At 35.9% G+C, this 10,595-nt stretch overlaps 1 long non-coding RNA gene across 1 annotated transcript in view; it reads right to left on the bottom strand.

Moving 5' to 3' along the window:
- Positions 1 to 3,003: 3,003 nt before the first annotated feature.
- The window catches only part of LOC148958600 (uncharacterized), a 66,303-nt gene continuing 58,711 nt past the window's right edge, over positions 3,004 to 10,595 (bottom strand). The window contains exons 2-3 of the long non-coding RNA XR_016144529.1: positions 5,747 to 5,855; positions 3,004 to 3,663 (exon numbers count right to left, since the gene is read on the bottom strand). This is a non-coding gene — a long non-coding RNA (uncharacterized LOC148958600). The remainder of the gene's footprint in view (positions 3,664 to 5,746; positions 5,856 to 10,595) is intronic.

The following is a 10,595-nucleotide window of genomic DNA, read 5'->3' as shown; positions in this document are numbered from 1 at the left end:
CATTAGAAAAAAGCGATTGAATCTCTTCTTCCTTTTTCCTACTACTTTTTGTGTTTTTGTCTTCTATTGGCTTGAGAGTCTAAATAAGTCTTAAAAAAAAGTAGATTGTCTGGTAAGTCTAAACGTCTATCTTGCATAGTTCATTTATTCGTGGAACCTTTATCAATCAATAATCCTGAAGCTAAAGTTTGCTTATTCATGTTCAATCAAAACATTTTTTGAATAAAAACTGAATCAATCCATCTACCCTTGTTCTATCTTTACAATGAAATTTGGTTTTCTTTTAAAAGCAATACGAACATGGCATTTCGCTCCCTTTTATTGGCACATTTTATCAGGTAAGTACACTGTTAAATCAAAACTACCTTCTCATTGAAAAAGGACCAGTTCTAATTTATATAACATTAACATTAATATTATATTAAAACAAAAAAGCATCGTCGATTTTCCGATTTCATGTTATCCAACTGGAATGTGTTCATGGCCAACATTTACTTTACATGGTAATGACATTTGTTTTCTCCTTGTAATATTTATAGCAGAAATGCTCTACCTGGTTCATTTCGAAAGACAGCGGTTATTGCAGAGCAACACAACACAGCTGAGTGAAAAGACTGGCACAACACATTTAACTCTACAGAACGCAGGACTTAAGGGATATACGCAATGATGAACAACTCCTCAACAGAAGAAAATTAATATTGCTCGTCATGATAGCCACTAGACATGCCATGGCCTCATCTTTTTATTCGATATAAAAAGTTACAAACAAAATTACCTAAAACTATACAGAGCGGAAACTACTTTATTAAGTTAGAAGAACGGCCAGAAGGAGCAATATATCATGGCTACCTCCTAGTACTATAAAATATACGTAAATCACAATATCAAATAAATCGCGAGGATATTTAAAAATTTTTGTTCCTGCATTATTCAAACCGTATGGAGGCATGGATACTTCAATGTTGCTGTGAGGATTTTTGCATTTAGATCAAATGGTAACTGTTCATGGCCATAAAGGATAACTTTTAGTAACTCTTTATGTTTCTTTATTACTTGAAAGATTTAACAAACCATGAGGCAAAAATATTGCATGGACACTGTCGAGAAGATCACGTCTATTTACATCACAAGTATGGCAGAACATAAAGTAGTGCTCCGTGTCCTCAACACCATCATTTGTTTGGCATAAAGGAATCAAAGTATCCCTAAATTATGTTTGAATTTTTGAAAATTTAGCTTACTAAGTCCAACCCGAAGCTGTGTTAGGGTGGGTAAGCCTTTTGGGCCATAAATACGATAGTTGCTTTGGGGGTGGTCATAAAAACGGCTTTGCCGTCACTGCCTCAGAGTGCCTCTGTCGAGTGCCTCAGAGTACCGAAGTTTCTGTCAATCTCTAAGTTGTACATATTTCGCTACACTGTGGTTTTGATCTCCATTCTCGTCTTGCCACTCACTTTGGTTGTCCAGATCATAGCACATTTTTCGTTACATCCAAAAACTTTCTTCGCGTATTTGCTGGGCTGGCCAAGTTTGTTTCTTGAACATTGTAAACGAATGATTTTGAGATCTCTTCATTCGTGCCTCAGAGTGACTTCGATAAGTTGTTGCTAAAAACCTCCTCACTTGTGTTTGACGTGTTTTTTGCTACTTTATGTAATTGTTATTTTTATTGTGTAATCTTCAATATTTAGATATATAAATTAGTGTTGAGTTGTTATTTTAAATGTTATGGTCACAGGGTTGCTATATATTTCAATGCTCCCTGCGGCATCGTCTTGTAACCTTCGTATTTCCTTGTAACTTTTATTCGGATGAAAAAAAACAAGCAGTTTGGGTAGAAGCTTGATTTGAAACCTAGCGTCCTTGCACGTATTTGCCCAATTGTAGCGCGTCTGCGAAGATCATAGCTGGTCTCTTGTAGATGAGAAATGTGGCATCTTGTGTAATCTGAAGTCCAATCATTTACCTACTTTAAAAAAGGATGAGGCGTCTGCTCCATCATTGAAAGCTCGGTGATTCCCAACCAAGTTCGTCATACAACTTCTCACGAGACGCACCCTTCCAGGCCCCCGTTATTGCTAGTGCAGCGGTGAATTGGACAGCTTCAAGTTTTTCCATTAGATTACGTAATACAACATCATGGCTAAATTCGCAAATATCATGTGGGATGTAACATATGACGTCGCCATAATCTAGAAACGGTCGAACATACAATTTGTACATTTCGTTGAGGGTATGTTGTGGTAGATATTAGGAAAGAAACCTCCAAATTCCAATTCCGTGCCTGGTTTTTGAGATGGCAGCTCTGATGTGACTAGAAAAGGACAATTTGGAGTCTAATATGATCCCAAGGTGCTTTTGCTTTGCATGTCTGGCCTCATTTGATCATTGTGTCCTTTTCTACCGCCCTTTTGTCACCAGTTATCATTACCTCGAACGCAGCAGCAATCAGTGTCGCTTGCCTATTGAAATGACACCAATCGAGTCCTAGTTTGTTTCAAAATGTATACTTTCTTCAAAACCATTTTTAAACTTTCTACCACCAAAAGATTGTTAACTTTTTGTCAATATTTTTGTTTTGAAAGTATTTGTCATTTGTTTGGGACCATTCGTTGTTGTTTTGGGTTGTTCTAAAATATTGTGTGCTATTTACTTGTTCTATTGGCCATGGTAATAATTTATAGAATGATTTAAAGATTTATAGAAGATTTTAATGATGACAATGATTGTGGTGCCGTTGTTATTTGTCCGTTGTCTTCAAAAATGACTAAAAACATTATCAAAGAAAGTGGATTGTCACCAAAGTTCTCTAGAATCGCTTCTAAGTCAAACAAAACCTCTAAAATGCAGGCCATGGACCAGGCCTGGGTAAGACAACCATGTTGGCAAAAAGAACCATCTTTGTTTGTTAACTCTGGTAGCAGCAGATCAAGCCAATAGGGGTATAAAGCGTTCTCCCACTTATCGCAGACGAACATTCTGATGCGATAATAGGCAAGAAAGCGACTTCATGTTTACGCGACGCCTTGTTAACGTCATATGAAGTTAATTTTAAAGGAGAAATGAAGATAAAAAAAAAAGATTTTTCAACATCAAGGAGCTACCTAAATCAATTTAAAAATGCCAAATATTTTGTGGAAGAAATGAGGAAAATAGGGATGTAGATAGTTGATATTAACATATTTTATTATCACCTATCCCACATCCCAGGGAGATAGTCCAGATCAAATACATCTTGGCGATATTTGTCTATAAAATAATGTGATTTTGAAGATATTACAGTGCGTTTGAACACGCTTTACCCTTGTTAGCAGGGGCAATAATTTGCAATCAGAGCTCAAAGGATGTAACATGATAAAAAGATTAAACGAGAAGAAAATAGGAGTGCCATGCAACAACATACTTCCTATGCATAGGACTAATCACTTCCTCTTTTCAAAGAGAAATCTTTTCTTAAAATGAATGAAGAAATGAATGGAACCGTTAATGTTAAAACATGAGGTAGATTTGTTCTTAGGGATACTTCATTCTCAGGCTTGTTTCGTTTTCTTTTTCTTGCTGCCGAATTCTTGACTGCATCAGTTTTCTACTTTCCTCCAGGGCCTGATAGAAACTCTGTAACTCAGCCAACCTCGACGACAACGTCCTGATAATTGTGTTCTGAAAATGAGATTTAATTACCCATTAGAAAATCTGCTGCTCGAGATTGCTAAGAAAAACTTGTCAGAAAACCAAAGTGTTTGAAGACCAAAGCCAGAAATGTTCCTCAAAAATGTTCTTCTATCTTTCGGATAGAAGGTCCTTAGGAAATGGAATTTGTGTTAAATTACTGGTGGTATAGTTACGCTTTGTCAGAAAATTAAGAAAGGTCCAAGCACAAGGGTAAATTCATTCAACTCTATATACCCTTGTCTAGTTATGTATCGGCCTTCCTTTGGACTCAATGCCGCCCTGAATGTGCCTCAAAACGTCGGAAAAATGATCGGATGCAAACTTCTCTGTTTCGAAATAGGGCCTAAAGGGGGCCAGCAGTTTCTACCATCATACAGACTGGTATTCTTCTAGAAACAGCAGGTAACATAGAGAACGTGAGGTCCACAAGCACTGGAGCTATACAAGCCTAAAGACGCCTGAAACACGTTCCAATAATACTATAACGCATCAAAAGAAAAAGCACGTATTTTACCATAAGATATAACAAGCAGAAGAGACAGAAGTAATCTTTGAGGGACCACTCCGATTCAAATACATCTTTACCAACCAAACTCGTGCAGCAGAGCGACAAAATTTAACAAAGAACGTAGGTGAATGCTCTACGTGAAAATAATTAACTTGAAATTTATTGAATTTTTTACTGAATGTAGAATTTTACTTTCTGCTGAATGACACTTTAAAACTATTAATCAAAAGTCTGATATTTTGTCACGTTGTGTCCTAGATGAAACACCAGTGTTTGAAAACCAGAAAAATAAGACTAGTAACTGGGGCAAGAAATCCTGAAGTTATATCAAGTAAAATTTGCTGGCAATGACAGTAAATCAGCTGGCATTTGCAGGCAACAGTGAAACAAGCTGTGGATGATTTCGGAAGCACGGTACTAGATGTACTTAAAACCCCAAATATTCTAGAAGGGAGGCGAGGAGTTTTGAAAATTTTGAGCACATACTTACCCAATACATATTTATTAATACCTACCCAGTGATGTAGGTATTAATAATAAGTCCTACCCAGTCCAAATTTATCAATAAAAAATTTCCTGTTTTAACAGATGCCTTCCAAATATCCCCAATCTCTTTGGAACAACCACCACAAAATTTTGAGACCGACACATCATTGCATCCTTAACATTTCATCTACATAAACAAAATTTCCTTATATTGAGGCAAAATTTAACCCAGTCCTACCCAGTACATATTTATTAATTTATATTTTTTAATTGTTTTCACAAATCCCTTCCAAATTTCTCTCTTTGGAACCATCACTCAATAGATGCATTTAGCAAACTACTATCAATAGGAGACATTTATTGCAAAGCAAACATGTAACTGATAGCAATTAGTAAGATTAATCTACAACCCCCACCCCCCTAAAAATGCTATACAACTAAATACCTAAGTGCAAACTAAGGGACTAAGGGCCTTAGCTAGCCTGTGCTCTGTCCACAAATGCTACGACATGACTGGACTGGGATGGAAGCTAGGCCTTAACATGATGGATAAATATTCGGTTTCTGCAGCTATCACATTTCATAGATCAAGGCAATTCAGGCTAATTACAAAATGGATTTAGATCATATCATAATTTATCTGCAACAAATAGCCTACTTGAAAAATATTTCTTGGAGAGCCCTCTGACCATCATGAAGTGTAAACACAGTAGAAAAGTTGCTTATTCTAGATCTGATGACCAAGCTGTGAATAGCGTCTTCAAAGTGAATTGGGAGTCCTAACTTAGGATCAAGCCTAATGCCAGATCACATGCCCCATCAGTACTGACAAGTAACAGCAAAGTAACTTAGCAGAAAAACCAACTTGATGTCAGCTCAGAACAACCCTACTCCGTGTGAAAACAGTGGATGGGACTGGCATATCCTGTAACAACCTCATTGAAGAAGCAATCTAAGTTGTTGCTTGTCCCATAAACCTTTTTCTCCTGCCAATCGAATGTGGAACTAAGAGCACATATTGATTGTAAATATCCATTATATAACGATTTTTAATTAAAAAAACAACAAGAAACATACCAAATGACTTTCTTTGAGGGAAAATCTATTCGTCCAAATGATGCTTTCGATCTTCTGTGATAAAATTGATAGTTGCTTGGCCATCAGCGGAAAACATTCGACAAATTCTCTGTCAAAAGAAAAATAAGTAACGTTCAGTCTAAAAATGGATTAGCAAATTGAACTGAGATACCAACAATTTGTAACAGTCAGGCTACAATGCAGCTTTTAGTAGACAGGTACTTGAAGGGGAAAAAGAAGGTATACCTGACTGAAGAAGCAAGCTCAGGGATCGTTCAAGACAGAACGTACTCGAGAGGAGGTGAATTTCCTTGCCTTGGGAATTATTTAAATAAATCCCATGCATTAGAATCGCACTCTCCTCCGGAAAACAAGCATGATAGTCTTTTGAAATTTATAACAGGCAAAGGGTCCAGATGACAAATATCTTTTGGATAAACTGAATGAAATTATCCCTTGAAGTGGTACAATATTGGCAACATTTTTGTTTCTCTGTTTTGTATTCGTGCCATAATCTAAAAAAACTTCAAACACAAAGTCGATTTTTCGTTAAGATTAAATGTTTATCTTGTATAGTTTGTTAACTAGAGGGATTAATATCAATCAATTCTATTAAAGTTGACGGTAGTCTTTTAATGCTCAATACACACTTTCTTCTAACTAGATTTGAACCATTCCATCAACGCCTCTGCTTTATTTACAAAAAACTTAGTGTTTGTTTTATCATCGTTAAGAAAACAGTATTTCGTTTCCTTTTGTCGTCGCCGTTAATTAGCATAGTGTACTGTTTAATCCACACGAGATTCTTCCTATTGCAAACGAATAAATTCAAAAAAAGTTTGAAATAACCATCATCAACTTAAGGATATTCCGTTACATGATAATCATTACCGTCTTATGCTCTTCGTGGTACTGGCTTTAACTTTTTAGGTAGATTTTCCGTATGATCTTTAGCGAGAATTTTCAGAGCAGCGCACATTTAGAAACAAACTGCTCTTTTACGGACACAAAAGCTACATGAAGCGAACACAGTGACGCTACAAGGAAATTGCCATTCGTAAAATTTGGCATTCAGAATAAATGGCGCATGACTTAAAACAAACAAGAAAAGATGAACCGCTCGTGCCCAGAAGAACCATACTTTTGCCCGTCAATATGGCCATTAGACATGCCGTGGCCCCATTTGATCACTTGGTCCTTTTTTATCGCCCTTTTGTCACCAATCACCATCATCTCGAACGCAGCACTAATTTACGGACTTTACAAAATGGAGCAGCTAAACACGATCACAAAAAAATTCATTCTCGTGATGAATATTTCAGATCTTGGAACGGGAATATTTATCCTGCCATCCATAGCTGTAATGGCAGCTTTAAAAAACAAGTTCCGCAACTGTGTTTTTGAAAAGGTTATTCAATGTGCCGCCATTCTTCTCGCATATTTCTCCTTTTTCATGTTGATGTGCGTATCTATGGATCGTTATCTTCATGTGACGAAGCTCAAAAAGTACAATTTGTTCATGAACGAGTTACGCATGAAGGTGATCGTTGTGTTTAGCTTCGTAACATCGGCAATTATCGCCTACATATCGATCGCGTTTCCTTCTTTCCCGCTGCAAGTCGCGGTGAATTTATCCGATTTTTTTGGTGTTCTGTTTATGTTCATCTTGTATTCGGTGGTGTTTCGCAGAATTTCAATTAATGCTGAGAGAGTTAAAAACATGCTAAGAGATGCCGGAAAAGATTCGGGTAACCGAGAAACAAGACGGGAAATCTCGGCAACGAAAACGATTCGTTTTGTCCTGGGCGCCTTGTTGGTTCTGTATCTACCGTACAACATTTCTTCCGCAATCTGGACGTATTACAAATTCCAGGAGAAGAGGAATCCCCCATCAACAATAAACACACTAGAATATTGGTCTTATATAATTGTTTTTTTTAATGCTGCAATAAATGCTATCCTATTCGCATATGGCAACAGCGTTGTGAGAAGATTTTTAATTGGATGCATTTCCAGAAGTCAAATTGCTCCACGAAGCGCAGTAAGCGACGTCACAAAGACCTCTAAAATTGCGAGCAAGGTCTAGTTGAAGCCATTCAAGGAGAGGTGGACGTTATCTGCTCTAAGATAGTCTCTTGTCCATGTAATGTAAATAATTTTTGGTGAGAGCAAAAATCAATCGGTGCACATATGAATTTTTCACAAAAGCAGTGTGAAGGCTCCTACGCTGCATAAGCTATAGAGAGGTTTTACTGGCTGATCAATTGTAGCTATAAAAAATGGTTCGATTTTTCAGTCGTTGACAGGATTTTATTATTATTATCATTATTATAAAATTGTTTACAGTAGGCGAAGCAAACTTTTTTTAGCTAATATAACAGCCAATTAAAGCCTACTATTTACACTACATTTACAAATCTTAAATTAATTACAGTGAATGGATAAAATAATATAGGAAATGTACAAAATTAAAAGGATGACTCATTAGATAATAATATACATTTATTCGATTACTATTTCAAGAATCCAATCTGCGCAACGTAAGGTTTGCATAGTCTGCAGTTGCATTTTGTATCTTTCCAAGTTTTAATCTTTTTCTTAAATATTGCGAGGCTAGAAGATGTTTTAATGTCATTTGTAAGCTCTTGCCAGAGCTTGGATCCCATAAAGGTTGTACTTTCTATACCATAACAATTTGATTTTGGTTTTGATAGCGATATTCGGGATATGTTTCTAAGATTATAGCATGTATTTCTTTCAGTAAAGATTTCTTTCATGAAACTTGGGTTAAGATTATGTAAAGTTTTATATATTTCTGTAAGAAGCAATTGCAGATTTTTATCATGGATAGATGTCGAGTTGTCTTTTTCAAGAAGAGTTTGAAAGCTTGATTCAAAGTCATCATAGGCAAGACGCAAAGACTTCTCATGAATTCTGTTTATTCTGTTGTTCATCTGTCGATCACAAAACACAAAAAATTAATGGGCAGTAGCTAAATTGTGATAAAATGAAGACGTGCCTGGTCTATTTTACTTTTCTATCATCCATGTAGTTGGAGATTCAGGATAAATCATGTAGCTTTTGGCTGGCCTTTTTGCATATCGATTGTACGTGTCCTTTGAACGACAAATTATTATCAATACTTATTCCAAGAAGTTTTTGTTCTTTACTTGGTTTTATTATCGTTTTATCTATTTTCAGAGATGTGTCATTGCTGCCTTTACTAAAATTTATAAGGTGGCATATGTCCCCATTCATATAATCATATTCAAACCATTCTCTAAGAATAACTACGTCTTGTTCTAGTATTTTAGTAGCCTGCTTAATGTCTTGGTGGATGACATATAGCGTTGTATCATCAGCATAATTGCATATTTGGCTATTTGATATAAACATAAACATGTCATTTATGAATATATTGAACAAGAGAGGTCCCAAAACTGATCCTTGTGGCACACCTACACTCGTGGTTTTCCATTCACTGAAAGAGCCGTTTATTTTGACTCTTTGTTTTCTCTGGCTAAGGTACGAAAATGTGAAATTCAAGGCGCTTCTACTAAAACCATTAGTATTGAGTTTAGCAATCATTAGGTCATGATTCAGACAGTCAAATGCTTTTGACAGATCCATCAATAGTGCACTGGCTGTTTGTTTAGTATCTAGAGCTTTTTTGCAATTTTCGATGAGTCTGAGTAATGTATGTTGGGTGCTATAATTCCTTCTGAAACCACATAGCAGTGGTGATAGAAAACCATGAGCGAAGGGAGTAATTTGTGATTCCATGATTCTCTCATATATTTTTGATGCTGACGGTGATGGAAAAATACATGGTGATTTCTCCTTACACGATGATGGAAAGATAATAGCAACAGCGAAAAAAATGAAACGGACAACAGATTCTCAATTTTTGTCGATTGTAAGACTTTTAATTTTTTCGAGTGTTGATAACGTCAAGAAACTTTATTTCACTCCAATCAGCTTCAGCACAGAATACATCACAAATTCATGTAGACTGAAAGAAACAAAGGTTGATATTTTGCAATTTTTTGCATTCGTTTCGCAGTGTCATAGTATAGTGCTAAAAATCATCGTCTATGATATGTATCTGTAAAACTTAATGTTATGTTCTGTTATATTGCTGTTTAAACGCTGCAAATAAACATAATTAAGCGTAGTTATGTTATGTTGTATAACAAGATTGTAAAATTAGATTAAGGGCCATCTTGGACTGAATATATCTCAAAAAATGTTAGTGGTAAAAAGTTCAAGTGCTGCAAGGAGAGACATATAAGACTACGGTGTCCTAACATTTCCTAAACAGCCGCTGTTCGTAGTGCTTATTCATGAATTGAGTAAATCTTTGTGCTAACTCGTCGATCATGAAACATCTATATTAACGGACAGTAGCTAAACTTTAACATTTCAATAGCTCCCATGATATTCATGGTTTCTTCTTCGGGAATATAAATTGAGACCCTTGCAAGAGCGCGTCGCTTATATTACGTTTCCGTTTACACCATATTTACATGTTGTTAAAAATTTACCTATTGGTCAGTTACAGCTCCTGACAAATTTTTTCGATTTTATTGAGATTTCAGTACCCTTCTTGCCAAATACAAGGAGATGGCATTTCTCCGCGTTCAATTCTATACAGGTTGGTGTAAACCTATTGCTTAGTTCATTAGTATCATTTTCTAGCTTTTAAATATATTCTATCAACTCTTGATGAGAAGATTCATTGTCATATCGTCTACATAATTACAGATTTCAGTCCCATTCATTAAAAGGAAAATATCATTGATAAATAAACTTAAAAGAAGAGGGCCTATGACTGATCCTTGGGTGACAC

The sequence above is a fragment of the Rhopilema esculentum genome, chromosome 13 (genome assembly GCF_057945365.1).
Source record: "Rhopilema esculentum isolate cy_ngs chromosome 13, ASM5794536v1, whole genome shotgun sequence".
NCBI lineage: Eukaryota > Metazoa > Cnidaria > Scyphozoa > Rhizostomeae > Rhizostomatidae > Rhopilema > Rhopilema esculentum.
This window is presented reverse-complemented; position numbering and strand designations above follow the sequence as displayed.